The 22,027-nt window shown below is 42.1% G+C and overlaps 2 pseudogenes; both read right to left on the reverse strand.

Annotated features, from left to right (window-relative positions):
* Nucleotides 1–913: 913 nt before the first annotated feature.
* LOC115727468 lies at nucleotides 914–1,457 on the reverse strand (annotated as a pseudogene).
* Nucleotides 1,458–18,768: 17,311 nt separating this feature from the next.
* LOC115729924 lies at nucleotides 18,769–20,655 on the reverse strand (annotated as a pseudogene).
* Between the last annotated feature and the right edge of the window lie 1,372 nt (nucleotides 20,656–22,027).

A 22,027-nucleotide genomic window follows, 5' to 3' on the forward strand; every position in this document is an offset into this window, starting at 1 on the left:
CTGCGCATGGAAAAGAAAACGAGCCACTTCTATTTCGGGCGATAAGGATTTTATAATAAAATTACTTTACCTACCACTTCTTTTTCTTTTTTGCTAAAACATTATTTCCCACTTAATAGTGATCATTAATGGTGCAAACGTGTCGAACGTGCCAAGTATAGAGGAATTCTTTGGGCCAGGCTTGAACAGATTGGCTTGGCTTTTCGTAGTCCAATCTGCAGGCCGAGCCCATAAGAAGAAAATGGCGATAGAGATTGCCAATTCGGTTTGACCTGGTTGGGACTTTAGCTCTAACTTTTTTTTTTATTATATTATATTCTTTTTTTCAAAATGTCAACCATTATTGAATTTCAAAATTCTAATATACCATTCTCTAAGGACTAAAATAATTCTACCTAAAATTCATTGATTTCACCAAAAGAAATGAAAGCCGCATCTCTTGACTTTAACGAGACAAAACTTTGGTGGCCCATTTGAAGTTTGGTGTTGAATTTCGTAATTTGTACGGCTTTATTGAGGTTTATCATAACAAATGACTTATCTTTGAATATTCAATTTCATTTTGTTTTCTAATTTTAAAGTTATTCTTAACTTTTTAAAAACATTTCAAAACCGGACCAATCCTGATGAAAACATTAAAATCGGGATAAAGACTAGCCTGGGCTTACTTGGGCCCAAAAATCGGGCCGTTCGTCCAAGTTTCGGGCCTTTGGAGATTTTTTTTTTTTGGAAAGGCAATTGACTTTGAATATTCCATTTGTGTTCATACATTTTTGTCGGCAAAGTCAATCACATACAAGTTAAACGGGAGTAGGACCGTATTTCATCAAACTTGTTTTAGTAGAAGTTCACCTCTCTCTCTCTCTCTCTCTCTCTCTCTCTCTCTCTCTCTCTCTCTCTCTCTCTCTCTCTCTCATGCTTTGGGGGCTGCAAAGCCAACCTTTAGTGCTTGAATGATGGTAACACTAGTCTTGAAAGATTTAGCTAGGATCTCGTCGTCGATGCTAGTCGTAAACACACTCTTAGGGATTGACACGATTCCCACGTTTGCGCTCCTGAATGTGGAAATAGCTAAGGTGAAGTTGGTCTAATTAGCATTGTACTAATAGTGGACAAGCCCCTTGGGGAATATGAACATGTCACCAATTTGGAGGGTTTGAGTGAAGAGCTTGTTGGTTGTGTCGACGAGCCGGTCGGGTATTCGAGGACAGTGAACAAGACACTCTGCCCTATGATAGCCGAGAATTCCGCCGCGCTTGCTTTCATCACATTAAATGTGGTCGGGGGATTGGACCCCGATAGAGACCTCATGCAGGTATATGTGAAGAAATTGCCATCAACATTGGTGATGTTGGGGGGAGCACAAAGTCGATGGTGATGTCATGATTGCTGGTGCTCGTGAAGCTAAAAAGGCACAAACTAAGAAGTAATGCCATGACAAGCTCAAACTTGGCCATGATGGACACTTTGAGGCTCATAAAAATGTCTTCCTTTTGCATTACTTTTGAGTGAAGACAAGCTTGAGTTCTAGCTTTCTAACTGGCCTTGTTTTTATAGGAAGAGTTTGAGCGAGAAGAGTGCTAAACACCGCTTCCCGACGTTTACAATGCTGTCGATGTTTTCTAGAAATTGTCAAATATTAAGAGTAGTGACAGTAACTTGGCTTCATATTGTTAGAGTATGGATCTTATGGTATGCCGCCCATACAGGCAACCACACTCAACCCATTGTAGATAGCTGCCAAGGCGGTTATCGGCAGCTACTTTTTGAATGTGGGCAAATCACATCTTTTGGAATAGATGTAACTTCTCCTCTCTTGTCTTCGGTTGTCGTATTCTATAAAACACTAAAAAGCGAGAAAGGACGACACACTCTCCCCTCTCTTGTTGAACCACATTCAAAGCGAACGGAACTCTCAAAATTGCAAAGGCGACATCTAATCTGTGGTAATTACGGTATGTCCTCGTGATGTATTCGTTTCCCGATCAATGATGCAAATTATGTTTAGGGCATGTTTCCACATAGTTGATGTTTCTAACAAAGGATTTAGTATCCTCCGTTGGTATCAGAGCATGTATGCTTGTTTTCCCGATCACAATGCCATGTTTTAGAACCATTTTTGCCAAGTTTATGCACTGTTCTAATTTTTTTTCATACTTTGCCTGTTTTATGTTCATGGAAGTATGTTTTATAGCGTTTTACAAAATATTGATTTGGTAAAAATGAGATGTAAATGTATGTTTAGAATCTACTTGTCGATACGAGTCTAGAGAGTGGTCACCCATCGTTGAAGCATACCGGAGAACGCCGCACGCGTCACACACCCCGTGACGGGGCGAGGCTCCTCCATGATTGCAACGAAAAGTCACAATTTCTTGAACTTTGGTTCAACAAAAATGCATTTTGACCATACCATCGGGACGGCCTCGACCGTACGAGTATTTTGAGAGGCAAAACGTCGCTCTTGGGTGACGGAATGTGCCGACACGAGTCAGCAGAGTGCTCTGCGCGTGGGCCTTCCGTCCACGTGCATCGCGCGTGGGCCTTCCGCCCACGTGCATCGCGCGTGCATGAAACCGTCGGCAACCGCTTGTTGACGTGGTGCTTGCGTAGCTACCTACGAGGCAAGCCTCATGGATGATGATGTGGCATTCGACCCGACGCAAGATCCGACCCGGTTTGTGACTTGACTCCGTTGACCGTTGACCCACTCCAAAAAAAAAAAAAAAGAATCATGTCGGGGCTCATGCGGGGCCGTATGATGTCCAATTGGGGTGATTTTGGTACCGATGTGTTCATATCAAAATTTCCTACAATGTGGTATATTTATTTTACCATATTATGCATCAAGAATTATGATTAATCTCATTTTTTCCACATTTGTTGTAGGAAAAATGCCATGGATGATGCAAACTCCTATAAGAATAGGCAGTGTTGAAAAAGAAGAAAGAATCTTGAGGCTTAGGAATGCCTTAGTGCTTTACCATTGGAATGCTCAAGATGACATGATGACTCATATAAAGAAGATCAATGAAAATATCCAAGAGATCATTTGGAGTGGTCGGACAATGCGCGATGACATGAGGGTCATAGCGCTAAGGACCACTCTTTCTATGGAGTGGCATGGGATCATCGATCGTTTATGGGATGCCAACCCCAATTCTTACAAGAGTCTTGGGATTAGATTCCTGAATGAGTATATGATCATGGGGATGCAAAGGACGTTGACCCTGGCTATGAATGAGTCTTGGTGGAGGCAAAATGCGTCCTAGCTAGAGCGAGTTATGCCCCGAGAGCTTTTATAAGGGTGACCTATAGACTCAATGATTTTCCTAGCTTTGATGAGTTTGTGAACTCATTTCCTGCTATTAGGAAACGTTATTGGAGAGGAAATTGATGCTTTGTTTCAATTCCTTTAGTTTCTAGGTTTGTGAATATCTCAATCATGTTGTTGTTGAAGTTAGTTTGTCAATCTGTGAATACTTCCTATTGTTGTTGGTTGTGAATATTTTATGAAATATTTGCTTGTGAGTGAAATATGAAGTTCTGTTTTATAATACTTTAGTAGTATTATATGTATGAGTGGAGAGTTCTAGAGAGTTTTAGTGATCTTTAAAGAACTCAATTTTACTAAATAATTATATTAATGATAATTTCAAACGAGGAACTTTAGACGATGATTGGAAACTTAGTGAACTTTCGAATCTAAATCCTTAAGTGAAATCGTACATTAGTATAATTTTTAGTGTAAAACATGTCCATAAATGTTATGCAATAATAATTCGTGTGAAATGTCTAAATTATCTCGGGAAAAGTACACTAGAAGTGCCATAACTTGTGTACAGCGTTCACTTGAGTGCCATAACTTTCAAAACGTTTACTTAAGTGCCATAACTTTCAAAAATCGTTCACTTGAGTGCTACATCGGAGCAAAATCGTTCACTTAAGTGCTACAGTAACTTTTTCGGCGTACCACGTCGGCTTTCCGGCGAGCTACGGTAACTTTTTCGGGGTGCTATGTCGGCTTTCCGGCTGCCACGTCAACATGGTACTCAAGTGAACGATTTTTGAAAGTTATGGTACTTAAGTGAACGATTTGAAAATTATGGCACTCAAGTGAACGCCGTACACAAGTTATGCCACTTCTAGTGTACTTTTCCCAAATTATCTCATATTTAGATACAATGGCAACGGCTTCAAAGAACAATGTGGTTGAGCTCAATAAGGGCGAGAAGTTAAACGGTGAAAATTATGAGATCCGGAATATGAAAATTCAGTATATGCTGGAAGAGCTAGAGGCACTAGAAGCTCTTAACCTAGTCATGACTGAGCTAGAGGGTGGAACCACTGGATAACACAAAAGAGATAAGGATGCCTTCGTTGCTTGGAAGAAAAAGAACTCAACTACTCGCATTACGTTATTGAGCGGTATGGATAACGATATCATGCATGAATTTAGGCAGCATGAGAATGCAAAAGTTATGTGGGATACATTAAAGATTAGGTTTGGGTAGACTTCGGTCACGAAGCCGAGGCAGCTTACAATCAAATTCTACACATATAATATGCCACATGGGCATAATATGAAGCTGCATTTAAGATGCATGTCGAATATGATCGGTGAGTTGAAAGATGCGGGTCACACATTATCATATGAGCAACAAAAGTGGGCAGTGATTCACTTTTTGCCCCATAGCTAGGAGCACATGAGAGTTAATCCGATCCATAACGAGAATGTCAAGACCTTCGAGAATGCTATGCTCCACCTAAAGCTAGAAGAGGACTGTCTTTCGGCGGTTAAGCCACAAACCGATGTGTATTTGGTTGGCTTTAGCTCACATGGAGCTTCGGGCTCCATGCGCAAACATCCTGGCGGGTTCAAGAAGTAGAAAGGTAAAGGAGCGGAATAATCTAACAAGAAACCAATGTTTGACAAAAATGGAAAATGGAAGTGTCCCTTTAAAAGAAACATTTCAAGGGTGAAATGTTATAATTGAGGCAAGAAATGTCGTTTCGCTCTTGACTATGGTGAGCTGAAGAAGGTAGAAACCCTTTGTATACTTAAAAGTGTTAGTTATGTATCAAGTTCTTTATTTCTAACTAAATCTCATCCTTTGTGAATTGTAGACTTAGGGACCCCGGACCATATAGCTAGAGATAGAAATACTTTTATGGAATTTCAACGAATTCCACGTGGAACAAAGTGGATCTACATGGGGAATAACTCAAGAGTGGAAGTTAAAGGAATTGACACTCGCCAACGTATCATGCGTGGTGGTCACACTTTGTTCTTGCACGATATCCTGTATGCTCCAAAGATTTGTTGGAATCTTGTTCCTGTGTTGGTTTTAGTCAAGCTTGATTTTAGCATGAATTTTCATGATGATGGCATGGATTTGTTGTTAGATACAACTTTCTATGGTTCAGGTTATTTTGTAGACGGCTTTATTGTGACATTCTGAATTCCGACCCCATTTCGAAGTTTATGAATGAATAAAATGAGCATAGATGTATTTCAGTAATTTCGCTCGGAATTGATCTCTATAGAGTTGAGTGACCAAAAGCGAATAACTAAATAAGATCTAAGTACGTGGACTAAAGAACTCGGCCGTGGATTAGTACCACGACCATAAGGATTGTCGAGGGTATATTTTGGACCATCGCGGGTCGATCCAAGATCGGTGTTAGAACGATTTGCTAGCGTTGTGCAATCGGCTCGCGGGTGATTTCGCTTGACCATAGTATAATTTGCGAATCAACTTGAATTGACTTCTGACGATCACGTCCTTTTGGAACCGGTAATTACCCTCACAATTACATGACAATCAAGGTCACCGTGGTTCGGATAATTCTTAAACGTGACACAAATCACGGGTCGATACGCGTGACTCCTAAGAGCCGCCCGTTAGTCCGAAATGTACTGAATTCTCAATCGGTCGATTTTGAGCGCGAAATAGACTTCGAGATTAGAGGCCGGACATTTGAGGATTCCAATATTAATAAATTGGACGACATCTCGTCGAGGACAATAAAGATTGTTTAGCACTCCACATGAATTAGAAAAGTGAAATTTAGATTGCAGTGCGAAAATTACCATTTTGCCCCCGAGTGTTTGTTACGCCCTTTGGATTTGAGTGAGGGCATTTCGGTCTTTTAATCCCCCACCCTCTTGGCGCAAAATATCTAGGAGTATATTGGTCAAAAGTGTTCTTACAAGATCAATTAAACCATGTGTTAATTATTTCCCCAAAAATCCCAAATTCCCCACCACCAACTTCTACTATTCCTAATGTCACATCCCCTACCCCTTGAACCTCTCCACTCACATTTTCCTCCCTTTCTTTTTCTTCCATTTGAACTCATCTCTCTCTCCCCCACTCTCTCCTCTTCTTCAGCCGAATTCCCTCTCCCATTCCCTCACTCCCTCATTTTTTCTCATTTTCACTCTCTCGGTTCCCTCTCCCTTTCTAGCTCACGGGGGAAGCTCGACCGATTACCACCACCTCACCCTCCTCTCCTTCCTGCTCGGCTGTGAAGCCTCCACGCCACCGGACTGCCACCACTTCTTCTTTCTCTCGAAAATCGCTGGCTGGACCGTGGACGTTGGGGGTCCTTAACTCGGATTGCTTGGCATCTTTGAGAGCCCCTTGTGCATAGAATCTGGTCGCGCAAAGTGAGGGCTCATTCTTCGATTTTTCTTCACCAAATCAAGTTGTAAGTGGCTCCTAATCTTACTTTAGGACTATAGGATACTAAGGAGCATGATTGGATGTTGATTTGGTGAGAATATGGGCTGTTTGGGCGTGATTTATGGGAGACCGGTTCTGAGTTACTATGGCCGGTTTATGTTTGTGCCGTGTGGGGGAGAAATAGGTATGTATCATGGTGGAATAGGTGTAATATGATGGATCTATTGTGATGGTTTAGGGCCGAGTAGGTTGTCTTCGAAAATGGGCGCCTTTGAATGTCAATTTGGTGCATGTTGCTACGATTGGAATTTGTGCTTGAATGAGCTGTGAAATAAATGAAATTGCTGAGTGGACCTCTAGTATATTTGGCCATGTGTGGGAAATGTGGAATTGAATTGGGAAATTTATGCGGAGAGCCTTAAAATTTCGATTTGGACTAATTGGGAATGTTATGTGGAATTATTGTATGGGCTGGATTTTTAGTGCAATTCGGACTTGATATGTTGGCTAAAAATGGATAAGGAAGCTTTTGAAATGCTATGATGATTTTCGACTATGGGTGAATAACGCGAACCAATTATTGAGAATTTGGCTTAATTTCCCTTATACTCGATCATGAAGTATTAAAATGTGGGCCGACTGTATTGTGGGCATGGAATGAAATGTGTATGCTCTGGTTGTGAAAGTGTGCATATGAATGTCCCGATCGTATTAACGCGAGGTTTATAGTCGATCGAAATATATGATGAGTATTTATGCACATCGTACCATGATGCGATAATCGCGGGGTTTGTGCCCGTCCCGATGCGTATTAACGCAAGACCGACCTGATGCGTATTAACGCTTATCTATGAATTGAGATGGTAACCTGATGCGCACTAACGCGGGTACTATATAGATGTTATTAAGCTCGATGCGATAATTGCGGGCCTGACTATTGAGCGTTTTGAGCCACATGGAGTTTATTGCCATGCGTTGTGATTTAATTGTTGACAAGTGCCTAAGTCGAAGTTCGATCTTAGTGATGATTTGACCGGCGATTGAAAGCATGTGTCGTGTCGGTTTAATTCAATCTTAAGTATAGTATGAATAGTCCTATGATTATTCTGGTTGATTTACGTGTTTTATAAATTGCTCGGAGGTCTTGTAGACCTAGGGTAGGCTTATGATCAACTTACTGGGACTCAATCTCACCCCGTCGTGGGACCTACTTTTCGGACCACCGACCTTGAGTATGCCGCCGAAACGTTTTGGGGTGCCGATGGACATCATGCCCTCGGTTACCGAGTATCCCGTAGATGAGGATAAGGTTTACATTAGGAAAGGGAGCATAGTGTGGGTCAACGTGGGAGATGATGAGTGGAAGTCCCATTATTTTGAGGCATGGTTTTACCGGGATGGAGATACGACCTTTGGACCTACGAGGAGCTTTGACATACCTCGGAGCATGATACCGGGCTGGTGCAATCCCACTCCTCCGGATGGCGAAGTCTTCCACCACGAAGTCAAGCCCGAAGATAGACAATCGAAACCCCCGGAGGCGATGGAAGGAGAGCAAGTGGTGGAGCCCTCGGATGCTGATGCGGAGTCCGAAGAGCCTACTGAGTCCGAGCGGGAGCTAATGAATGAGTTTAATGCACCACTGGATTCCGAGTTCGAGTCGGAGATGGAGGACGAGTTCGATGCACCTATGGACTTGGATTCTGACTCGGAGGAGGTAGATACTCCTGGAGACGTGGAGTCGGATACTTCAGCAGAGTACGACCCGATGGCCGACGAGGACTTCTCCGATGGCAGTGTACCCGACCTTTAGGTTTAGCTATGCCATTAGACTTTTTGGACACCTCTAAGGTAGGTATAGGCCTTAGTTAGGTCATTCTCTTTTGTGAAGTTGACCACCTCTCTCGAACCTTTACTTGTCTTGTCATTTTTAATATGTTGTAAGAATGATTGTATTTTCTTTTATGTTTAATGTTATTCTCGTCTTCTGAAGTCATCATGTTGAGATTAACGTCTGAAGTTGTCGTCGCTTCCACATACGCATTACATTTTGCATACACGTATTTGCCGTTCGATCCTCGGAAGGTAATTAAGTAACGGTAGTCAAGGGATGTTGGTGCATTCGAAGGACACGGGGCGTGACATTTATTGTGTTGGATGTTGAAAACTGTTGAAACGTCTGAGATTTTATTCTCAAAACCAGCTAGCTATCTAATTAGTCCTTAATTGATTTCTTGTATCAATAATTGATTTCTTATATTTGATAGTTGTCCAATTAGTCATATTAGTTAGTTGTTATATTCACAACGATTGTGAGGATATTAGATTAGCATAATTAGGAGGAATAATTATCTATTTTCTTTTGCGTTGTATACTTCCGTTTTGACCTTGTATATAACTCCTATAAAGGGTAGTTTGTAACCTTCTGGAAAAATAAGGAAAAATATATTTCCTCACTTACATCTTCATGGTATTAGAGCTTGAAACTCTGGCAAACCTTCGTTAGTCTTGCGCTCTTTATTTCTACCTTATATTCAGCATGTCCGATAAAACCCCCGAGAGTATTCCTACTCCTAGCAAAATGCAACCTTCAAAAAAAAAAACTCCGATACATATTGAATCTCACCCATTTCAAATCACTACGATCAAGCGAAATGGTGATAATTTTCTTCGGTGGTCACGATGCATTCGGATGTATATTCGAGGGATAGGGAAGATGGGATATTTGACCGGGGATAAAATCGAACCAACAAAAACAGACCTGACTTGGGCTGTTTGGGATGCTAAGAATTCAACGGTGATGACGTGGCTAGTGAATTCTATGGAGGAAGAAATTGGAGCCAATTATATGTGCTGTCCTATTGTCAAGAAATTGTGGGATAGTGTAAATCAAATGTATTCGATTTGGGGAACCGGGTCCCAAATCTATGAGCTAAAGTTGCAGCTCGGTGAGATTCAATAAGGAGACGATATGGTCACAAAGTATTTCAATATCTTAAGAAGGTTGTGGCGGGATCTAGGTCTCTTCAACAACTATGAGTGGAGGTCCGTTGAAGTTTTCCAGCCTTGTAAGGAGGTAACCGAGGCTGATCGTATTTTTAAGTTTCTTGCGGGCCTTCGTAATGAATTTGATGAAGTTAGAGGAAGGATACTTGGTAGACAGCCCTTCCCATCTATTGGTGAAGCCTTTTCTGAAGTTAGAAGAGAAGAAAGACGAAGGAGTATCATGCTTGGTAAACCCAATACCGAGTAAAAGCCTATGCTGGAGGGCATTCTGATGCTTCGGCTTTGGTTGCTTCTGAAGCAAATGTTGGCAAGTTGAGTTACACAACACGCGGGATGGATAAGAAGCCTCGTATATGGTGTGATCATTGTAATAGGCCCCGACATACTCGGGAAACATGCTGGAAAATCCATGGGAAGCTAGCATCGTCTACGAGAGGCAGCAAGATGGGAAGCAGAACCTATCTTTCGGCCAATGAAGGTAAAACTAATCCATTCAACAAGGAGCAGATTGATCATCTCTTGCAACTACTGAAGTCTAACTTAGTCTAGGGTAAACCAACAACATCTATTGCCCATAAAGGTAGTAACGCAAGTGCTCTTTTCGGTGTCTCTACTACTGCCACTTGGATTATTGATTCGGGTGCCTCTAACCACATGATAAGTCTTCACTATTTATTCAAATCCTATTCTCCTTGTTCGGGAAATCGAAAAATCCAAATAGCCGATGGTAGTTTCTCACCCATTGCGGGAAAAGGCTTTATAAAAATTTCAGATTATATAGACCTTTTGAATGTCCTACATGTTCCTAAACTTGCTTGTAACCTTTTTCCTGTTAGCAAATTGTCTAAAGATTCTAGCTGTCGTGTCATTTTCTTTGATTCCCATTGTGAATTTCAAGAGCAGATTTCGGGGAAGACGATTGGCGGTGCTAGAATGGTCGATGGTCTCTACTACTTTGATGAGTCCGTCTTTGATAAAAAAGCTCGGGCATGCAATACTTCTTGTTCATCTCCTGCCCAATAATAGATTTTACTATGGCATCATAGACTAGGACGTCCTAGTTTTGAATATTTAAGACATTTGTTTTTGTCTTTGTTTAAGGGTGTAGTTTTTTTTTTTTTTTTTGGTAAGGTTAAGGGTGTAGTTTTGTCATCAATTCATTGTGAAAGTTGTCTTCTTCCTAAAAGTACTCGAGTCTCTTATACTACAAAACCCTATCGTGCATCCAAACCTTTTTACTTAATTCATAATGATATTTTGGGGTCCCTCGCCTATTACTACAATAACCGAAAAAAGATGGTTTGTGACTTTCATTGATGATCACATACGCTTGAGTTGGGTCTATATGATGAGTGCTAAGTCCGAGGTTGAAAAATTATTCAAGGATTTTTATCACATGGTCACAAATCTCTTTTAAACTCAAATCAGCATTTTGCGTGCTGACCATGGCACAGAGTTTTTCAATCGGTGTTAGGGGACTTTTTTGAGGGAAAAAGGTGTACAACACCAATCCTCTTGTCGTGATACACCCCAACAAAATGGTATTGCTGAAAGAAAGAACATGCATCTTCTTGAAGTAGCTCATACTCTAATGTTTTCTTTGAATGTTCCTAAGTACTTGTGAGGCGAGGCTATATTGACTATATCATATTTAATTAATCGGATGCATACCCGAGTTCTTCGATATATCATACCTTTAGAGTGCTTCAAAAAGGAATTTCCAACGGCCCGTATTCATTCAAATTTGCCTTTAAAGGTCTTTGGTTGTACTGTTTTTGTTCATTTACTTGCTCCCTTCCGGTTAAGCTTGATCCTAGAGCTGTAAAATGTATTTTTATTGGATACTCTCCAACTCAAAAGGGCTACAAGTACTATGAACCTCAAACCAAAAAAAAATCTACCCTAGCCTTGATGTCTCGTTTCTTGAACTACAACCTTTTTTTTCGAAAAAATTTCTTAAGGGGGAGCGAGATAGTGAAGATAATTTTTTGGGTGTATCTCTTCCTAATCCACTCCCGATTTTGACTCCAACCGAATCTATTCTATCTCCTGTGTCAGCCCAAACTCAATCTTTGCCATGTGACGGTGGACCACCCCATGGGTCTTGAGAGCTTTAAGAGTCCATGTCCATTGAGAAGTTAAGATTATGCTTCCTTTTTGGTATCAGAGCCATAATCGTCGGTCTAAGCTAAGATTATGACTCTAAACTAGGACCTGCGAAGAAGAGAAGAATTCATACCCTCATGGAATCCTATGATGTTTCTTCATCGATACAACTTACATCTCAAGTTTTGTTAGCTCCTCCGCCAGAACTTCGAAAATCTACCGTTTTTAAGATTGACTATCTATATGAGGTAGCATATTTTGAAGACAGTAAGATTTCTAAAATGCAGCTTCCTCTTATAATTCCATATTCTGCCTTCTCCAAACCTTTTTCTTTCTCCCCCATCAAATCTATAAAACACCTTATCGGGTATACTCCTCCCTCTGTAAAGGAATATGTCCGATCCTCTAAATTTGACCAGCATTACATCTTGGCTACCTAGCAAGAACAATTCGTAACGCTATAGATTCCTCGGGAGTTCCCACTCCAATGAATCCAACAAGGTTTCACTCACCTTCATTTTGGAGCTATTCATCTTGCTTTATCCTTCCATAGTCGAAAAGGCTTACTTGTGGTAGTAAGGATTGCTCTTCCGGATACTCGCTTCTTGGACTACCAACATGCTTGAATTGGTATAGTCCAAACTACTTTGAACGCCGACACAATATTTGTTACCTTGTTCCCAAATTTCAACATGGCTCTTGCTAATCCAAGCCTACTCTCAACCCTTAAAGTTCGGTTGCAAATTACATGAGCCCCTCAAACTCATAATTCTTTGGCTGCTATCCTTAATTACTAGATGGTCTACAGAGTTTAGAATCATGCTATTGATTTAAACCTTCCCACTTGAGATGAAGCTTTGATCATCTTGATAGATCATGACCAAACTTCTTGTGTCTATGTTCTCGGACGGATCCCCGGAGACCAACTTGTCAAGCTTCTCCTAGACAATGCATTTGAAAGAATTATGTTAGGTGGTAGATGACCCATACGACAATGCATTTGAAAGAAGTCGGAGGCGGTGCTCTTTTGAATAGCAACAGCAATAAGATTTTTGTTCGGGTATTACAGCCCATTGGACTCATGCCCCCACCAATCATCAGTCCGATCCTCGGATGCTAAAAGACACAACGGATAGAGGTAAACGTCACAGAACAATTGAAATCTATGGTAAGGGAACTAACGGAAAGTAAGTTATATGGGAAAGCTAGTAAATGGTAAATAGATGAGAGAGAAAGAGAGGGACCCAAGGTTACATCCCCTTATCTAGTGATATGGGATTGTGAACTGAACCGTCGGCAAGTGTAATAGAACTAGGAGACATAGAAGTGATATCGGACAATAAGTCAGAGTCACTGGTCATATGATTGGTGGCACCCAAGTCTACGACCCGGGAAGTGGATGCGCGAGAGAGTAAACACGAGAAATTACCTAAAGAAGTTTGCGCCAAAGTAGCACTATGAGCTGAGGAATCCGCCACCTGGTTGGGATGCACTAAGGACTCATACTCGGCTTAAGACAACATAATAGTGCTAGGTAGCTCCCGGGGCTGATCAATACTCTTACGTGCTGTAGATTCCATAACATCCGTATAAGCGGCTTGTAGACGAAGCTTGGGATGTAGGGTATATCAATAAGCCTCGGTATGGCCGGTTCGTCGACGGTGGTCACAATAATGAGAACTTTCACCACCCCTACCTCTATCATGACCACAACCAGGAGAGACACCAAATCTTCCACGACCACGGTAACCCCGAGCCTCCACGGCCACTAGATGAGCGAGAAACCATGGCACTAGCTATAGGTATAGAAAAAGAGAGTGCAGATGGTGAGTCGGGCATGTACCGAAGGACATGAGAGAAGACCTCATCAATTGATGGAAGAGTATTCGGAGAAGTAATATATTTTCGGAGATAAGAGTGAGTAGGATCAAGCCCTCGGAGAAATAACATAACTCTCATATCATCTTGGCACTTAGCCAACTCTCTATTGTTATTAATAGCGAGGCAAATAAGTGTCCGGTTCTCGCAAAGAGTGGTGAACCTATAATAGTAATCGGATATAGATATGTCTCCCGCATGTGGATCAAATAGCTCCTCCCAAACATCACAAATACGGTTCATGTTATCTCCACCCGTAAATATAAGATTGCACTTGTTCCAAATGGCTTTGGCTGTTGTACACCACATAAAGCGAGGACTAATCTTGGAATCCATGGTATTCCACAACAATGTCCGAATGGCAGCATCACGAGAATGGCAATCATCAACCTTCGTTTTATTTAAAGGTGGAAGTGACGTCAAATAACTTTTCTGGTGGTGGCTAAAAGATGTGTCTCGATTGCTATAGACCGGGAAGGATGATTTGTCCCATCTAGTTTGACAAAACTCAACTTCAGATTGGTAATACTAGTATCAATGCTCACAATAGATTCAGTAGCCGAGTTTCTTGCCACAACTCAATAATAAATGGTGAACTTTAACCTCAACAATTCAATAATCCAACACCGTCGAAAATATATCACCACTACTTAGAGTTCCGTCAAAAGTGACTACCAAAATCAAATACTTCACTCCAATATAAAAAATCAGCCACAATAATTACTAACATCAAACGGAAGTGGGTCTCAATGATTTGTTGCCAATAACAGAGAATAGTTCACCCTCTTTCACATCCACATACAATTCCTCTAATTTCTTGAACCCAACATGACAAGCATCAACATATTCAACCCCACACTAGTCAAGAAACAACACAATTACGGTCCCAAAAGCACAACTTTTGTCATTGAAGCTGTGGTCCTTCTATAGTCCGAGTATATCACAATTTTAGACAAACGAGAACAAATCAAACTCAGTACCTAAAGAAATCGAGCACTTCGACATCCGGGCACAAGAAGAGACCTTACAGACTAGTTTTGTCATCGAAGTTGTGGTCCTTCTTGCAGACTAGGTTGTTGTTTCTCTTCTGTTGCATGACTTTTGAATTTACTACATCGATACTCCTACGGACCAGTTAGGTGTATCTTTGATGATACAAGGCAAAGAATTCATGTGAAGCGCTCGATTCCGCGAGGTACGGATGAGTGGAGCATCGAGTCGCCTTAGATGGTCATTCCTCGACTATTATGTTGGATGGTCGTGCGGGAGAAAGCTTTGAGGGCGATGAGTGAAGAAAGCTTCTTTAGTTGATGGGCGAAGCGGGGGCAATGGAAAAAACGTTTGATTTTGGGGGGGCGCGATTGGTGAAACAGGGACGATAGGTGAAAGAGTGAGGAATTAGATATGGACGATGGGTGATGAATAATTAGATGTTTGGCAGTGAGTTGTGAGCAATCGGGGACAAGTGAAAGGCCGACAGTGAAGGAGCAAGGGGCTACCGTGGTTATTTCGATAACCACGAGGGATTAGGATTTTAACCTTGCTCTAATACCATGTTAGAGAAAAGGAAAGAAAATTGTTATTTGATAACTACATATTGCATCCTTATATATAGTGAGCAAACCCGTATTAATAGCCCAATAATTAAAGTTTCAACAACTCCTTTGGCGGCCTGAATCTAGAAACTTGGAGGCTTCAAGAGTTGAAGACTATTTAGCAAGTTTGAGATTTCATGAACGAGGGGAATCGACGACAAAGTGTGAACTTAGATGGGCAGCTCTTTGGGGAAAAAAGGTTTGCAGCTTGTGAGTTCATTTCCAGCATTATAGGGAGGCCTCATCTCAAATTATATATAGTGCAAGGACATGGAACTAAAGCCAATGTAGACACCGCTGATTGGTGGCCTTGTGTGACGTCCTGGAATTTCAATGTTCTTAGGAAAAATTATAAATTCCAGCATGGAAAGTGAAATTTGATCTTGAGGATTTAGTAGTCAATGATTGGCTATTACGGGACGTTTGTAAGAAAAAGTCAAGTTTGAATCGTCAAACTTTGAGTCGTTTTACCGAGAATCTTCGTGCGCAAATTTAGCTTTGATCCAACTCTAAATACGAAAATATCATTTTTGCCCTCAATCGATTGAACCAAATGACCATCCGATGTCCATTTGTTAAATTACTATTTTGCCTTTAGGATTTAAGCTCATAAAACAAAATTTGTTATGAGGAGTTGGTTTTATTTTGTGGGCTTCATTTTTCCTTTTATTCGTTTGAATCCCCTCCCCCACATTTTCTTTTGTGGCCGCCCAACATCACAACCTCCCATGCTGACCTCACTTCTGCCCATGTCAGCATCTAACCCCTTCCCCAAGTTGTTTTTCTTTGACTTTTCCATCCTCTTTTTCTTACCTTGGCTGATGACCCCATTTGCTCCCCAAGTCTCACGTGCTCTCTCTTGTCTCTCTTCCGCTGCATCTTCTCCCTCACTTTTCTTCTTCCTTCTTCTTCTTATTTCATTTGTGCGCGAGCAGACCACCCCCCCCCCCCCAAATCTACACACCATCGATAACACACCACCACGCTCGGCCGCCACCACCTCCAATCACCGGCCTTCGTCCCTTCGGCCGCCATCAGCCCCACCCATCGCATGTGCGGCCGCGCCCCCGACCCATAGTCGTGTCGTCGGTCGAGTCGGATTCGCGAGCCGGCACCGGAGCCTCCTCTTTTCACCCATGAATCTCGGCCCTCCTTCGCTCGAGCCTAGTTACAAGCCGCAAGCTAGCCACCCGCCGGTCACCGAACTTCACCCATCGCTTGCGTCGACGTGAGCTCGAACCGCCGGCCCCGCGGACCAGCTAGACTCGCGACCTTACCCTCTCGGGCCATCGCCTCCAGCCGTTTCGTGCCCCCACCCAACACCCACAGCCACCGGTCGTCGCCAAGCTGCTGTTGCCCTTGTTTGTAGAGAACCCGTGCCACCCGAGCCACCACCGAGCTCACCTCTCTCGGCCGTGCCCTCGTTCGACCCTAGGAAGTGTACCCGTGAGCTCGGCCCGTGTGCCTGTGAGCCTGGATCGTGGCCGAGAAATTAGGCAGAGTGGCCGAGAACCCGTGCCCTTGTGGCCGAGCCCGTGTGCCGAGACCGTGGGCCAAGCGGTTGAGAATGTGGGCCACGTGACCGAGTTTCTAAGCCGCGATGCGGCTATGCCCAAGGTCACGCCCGTGCCGGTGACGAGACACGAACGGAAGCTCTCTTGCTCGAAAATCTGAGCCGAGGCCGTGACGTCCACAAACTAAGCCGAATCGAGGTGGAACCGAAGTTGAACCGCAAGACCTCGAGCCCAAGTCATCGCTGTGGTACCCAACTCGACATCGACCATCGGAGTTGGTGAGTTATCCCCTAAACTACGAATAGGGCGTTAACTACGTTTAAGGATATATTTAATATTATTAGTTGTTAATTAGATTGTTTAGCTGGGGCTAAATAATTTAATTGTCTGTGATCGAATTATTATCCGAAACCGAGCTCATTGTATATTTTGACATTATTAACTGGAATATGGATTAATTAATCAAGTCAGATTAATTAAATATAGTCGGGTTAATTAATTGTTGTTAATTAATCATTCTTGCACGATTATTATTATTATTGAGTGATTGTATATTGGCTATTGCTTGTCTGGATTGATGTTATTGATCACCTCGTTTATAGATGTAAAATCTTGTGGATGACAAGTGTATTTGTGTGACCACGTGAGGACTAGATTTTAAGCATTAAATGGGCCTTGAGCCAAGTTTTGAGCACGATTGTTTGTGTATGTGCATTGGATTAAATGCGAAGATATAAATTGGTTTGATTGTTTGGCGTGCTTGTGTGGTCACATGGGGGTTAACCCGATAAGCTCGTGCCGTGACGATCGGAATCACACGACTTATTAGATGCATGATAGTTCGTGACGTTGGAGTGATCGGATGCCGGTCGCAGCTTGTGACGGATCGACGCTCCTTACGGGAATGCCTGTTAGCCGTGCCGTGATGACCGGAATCACACGGCTTAACGATCGCCGTCGGCGAAGGAATGGGACGATGCCCGATTATGCCGGTAGAGCACCAACCGACTAGTGTGCCAGGCACCAACTTACTAGTGTGCCAGGCACCAACCGACTAGTGTGCCGGGCCTAATGGCCTCTAATAATTAGAACACGTGTGGTGCATTGCGTATGCGAGTTGTGATGAATGTTCTAATTAATTGCCTTGATTGTATGCAAATGATTGCATGTATACATATGAACTGTTCGTCGTGTGGACCAAGGCGGAGTAAGTTTGCATATGATTATGGATTCATCGTGATATTGTACTTGGCCATGTGGTAGTTATAGCGTGGCGTGTGTTGCACACTATTGATCCGTTATCGATATTATCCCGCTTGTTTATGATGTCTTGATCGAGTCGGTGTCCTACTCGGACTTAGGCGTTGACTCACGGAGATTTTATATTTCACCCGTTGTTGTTAACCATTTTTCGGGCCTTAGTTGTGGAAAGCTAGAAGTGAACGTGGCTTCTTTTTGAGTAGCATGGAGTAGTGTTAACCCCAACCCCGAGCTGGTATTTTTGAGGATTGTAGAAAGTGGCCCCGAGGTAGGGCTTGTATGTACGTACTTCCCAGGATTAACAAGATAATTAGACAAAAATGATCGTCGTGTTGTTATTTGATGTGGCCGTTTGTTTGACATCCTACTTTTCTATTCCTGTAAATGTTATATTTGTTTGGGGAAATTACATGTTCCGCATGCGTTAATAAAAGATAAAAAAATAATGGGTCAATGACGTGCTTGGGACGTCGTCCATTTTGACTCGAGGCATTTTGGTAGGGTTGTTGCAGGGCCGGGGATCGGTGCATGACACCTTGTAATCTCAAAATCCCATGTTTAGTAGAGTAATGACATAAAAAATTCTACATTAAGAAACACAATGAGAACAAAGAATGACAGTTGGGACTGATCAAATGAAACGACTTTAGCTATATTAGTCCATCCAATGAAAAATTTCAATACCAAGACAATGAATTCGTCTTTTTTAGCCTTCCTCTCTTAGGCCTTGGGTGTCATGAGCCCAACTTTGAGAGTTTGAATGGTGGAAATGCTCGTCTTGAATGACTTGGCCAAGATCCCGCTATCGATTCCAGCGGTGAACACGGTTGTAGGAAGTAAGACGGTTCCGGCGTTTGCGCTGCCCAATGTGGAAACAGCTACTGCAAAATCTATTGTATTAGCATTATACAAGAAAAGTACACTAGAAGTGCCACAACTTTTGTACGGTGTTCACTTGAGTGCCATATGCCATAACTTTCAAAACGTTCACTTGAGTGCTATATCGGAGCAAAAACATTTACTTGAGTGCCGTATCGGAGCAAAAACGTTCACTTGAGTGCTACTTTTGCCGGAAAAGTTGACGTGGACATTTCACTATTATTTTATTAATTTATCGGTGCCACATGGATTTTCTTTACATTTTTTAATATTTTTTGAAACTTTCTTTAATTTTTTATTCATTTTAATGTTTTTATTTTAATTTTACTTATTTAATATTTAAAAAAAAAAAAGAAAACCCTTAGGTTTCTCGGTGGTGGCTGGTGAGGGTTGCCGCCGGCCACCACCGGTTGGCCCAAGGGCCAGGGTCGGCTCGTCTTGGGCCGATGAGGCCACAACGGCCTTGGACAATGGCTGTCGCGGCCTCCGTTGCCGCGAGTGAGGGCGCGAAGCCCTCACCGGATCTAGGCGAGGGTCTCGTGTCCCCGTCGGCCAAAGGCCCCCAAGGCGGCCGATCATCGTGGCCTCGCCGGCCTAGGGCGAGCCAACCCTAGCCCCGAGCAACGGCTCTTACGGCCTCGGTTGCCACGGGGGGCCTTTGGCGGGGGGGGGGGCGGTGAGGCCCTTGCCCGGATTTGGTGAGGGCTTCGCACCCTAGCCCGCTGCGGCCAAGGTCCCGATGGCCGTCGTGGCCACATTGGCCCGGGGTGAGCCAACCTTAGCCCCTGGGCCAGCCGGCGACAACCACCGAGAAACCTAAGGGTTTTCTCTCTTTTTTTTTTTTTGAAATATTAAATAAGTAAAAAAAAACCAGAAAAATAAAATTTGTAAAAAAAATAAAAACTAATGAAAATTTCCACATGTACCTTAAAATATTCAAAAAATTGGTTTGCCGGTGCCACGTCAACTTTTCCGGCGTCCACATAAGCGGCGGCGCTTAAGTGAACGATTTTTAAAAATTATGACACTTAAGTGAACGTTTTGAAAGTTATGGCATTCAAGTGAACGTTGTACAAAAGTTATGATACTTCTAATGTACTTTTCCCGCATTATACTTGTAGTGAACCAGTCCTTTGGGAAATACGAACATGTCACCAGCCTAAAGTGTTTGAGTGAAGAGCTGTATCGACAAATCCGACCTCAAGTGATCCGTAAACAAGGAATAGGAGCTCGGATGCACGAGGATGTTGGTGGGGTGGGTTAACCGCACCGGCCGAGTACTCAAGAATTGCCATCGAGACACTCTGCTCGATAACAGCAGAGAACTCTGCTGTGCTTGCTTTCGTCACTTTGAAAGCTGTGGGAGTATCCATCGACATGAGAGCTCTTGTGCCGGTGAATGTGAAGAAATTTCCATCAACTGCGATAACGTTACGTGGGACTATGAAATCGGTTGTGATGTCCAGATCGCCGGCGCTCGCCATTTGGTAGATGGACAAAGCGAGGACTAATGCGACTAAGAATCCGTGCCCGAAGACCGGAGTAGCCAACGTAAGAAAGCGGTGGCGGCGGATAGAGCTTTCGTGCTATTTGCTGTGGTGACCGAGCTTGAACGATGAGCATTTTTTATAGGGTTAGGCGAGAGAGGATCGAGAAACCGTGAACTACATCAAGCCGGAGAGGCGGCAATCGTTTTTGGAAACTACAATGTCCTTGTAAACTTCGCATTGTTTGTTTCAAGCAATATCTGCTCGAGCAACGATAAATTTGCATTTTAAGAACATTGGTATGAAAATGAAATCTTGTGCCTTGCAACTCTTCCAGAGATTTACCCTTATGCCGATTTAACTCAATCCGAAGCAGGAGAACCCAATACGAATGGTTAAAATTGGAAAAAGTACCAAAAAAGCCATAAATCTATTGTATCGGTATCAATTCAGTCTTGAACCTTTTAATGAAACCAATTTAGTCCTAAATCTTTTCACAGTAGTACTAAGCGAGTCCATCTGATCAATTTAGGCCGGAAATTGCTAAAATGAATGCCGCTATGGTGATCTAAAATCGGAATTTTCCTAGGTTAATGGATGACTAGGTTAATTAAATTAACTAACTTAGCTCGAGCCCTCTTGAACTCTACCAACTAGCAACTTATGGTTCAAATAATTAACAAGCAAAAAGATTTTCAAATTGGAGTTGCCACTAATCATTTTATGGTAGGCTGATTAGACATCTAAATAAAGTATTGAGAGAAATACTTTATTCCTACGAACTAGAGATTACGAGTTCGGGGACTTGGTTACGCTAGACTATTCTAACGTCCTTTCGGAACCTTTTTTTAAAAAAAAAAATGTTTGGCTGACAGTTTGGATTCATTTTAGAACCTATCTCCCAACATGTGAAAATGTCTACAAATAGGAAAGATAAATTGCAAGAACAAAAAAATCAAGCAAAGCGAATGATTTTTTTTCCTTTTTGTTTAGTCCTAATAGGCAATTTAAGCTGTACATGCAAGAATGCGATCTTAGTTAATTTTTTTTCGCTTTTTTTAAAGTGATAACTAGGCTAAAATGCAATGCATGAGATGCAATTTCAAAATTAAATGCAGCTATTCTAATATATGTCACGTGGCATGAAAGAAAAGAAAAAGAACTAATTACAATGATCCTTAATTAACATGCGATTCTTTTTTATGCCCTTTTAAAAAAAAATGCTTAGTATAGGATAAGAATATAACTCAATCCATTGCATGACATTTCGGAATTTTAGGCAAAAGATTACGATATCCAAAAAAAATAATCCGTGTCTCACGTCATAAATTAATGGATCTCATAATCTTGACAAAGTATTGACTGCGGTAAATTCAAGCTTGCTTAGAGAAATGACCCATGTCTCGCGGCTCAAATTAATAATCAAATTTGATTATTATGCGGTAACCCTTGATGGTATGATGCCTAAAATCACGTAAAACCATATCAGTAAAAAAAAAATGAAATTTAAAATCAGATCAAGTAATCACCTAGTTGAACAATTTAGTTGCCAACGCAAATGACTCGGACTGTGAATAATGATTCTCGCAAGTCACTGTGGAGGACAATGGGAG

This window comes from Rhodamnia argentea, chromosome 2 (assembly GCF_020921035.1).
Source record: "Rhodamnia argentea isolate NSW1041297 chromosome 2, ASM2092103v1, whole genome shotgun sequence".
NCBI classification, from domain to species: Eukaryota; Viridiplantae; Streptophyta; class Magnoliopsida; order Myrtales; family Myrtaceae; genus Rhodamnia; species Rhodamnia argentea.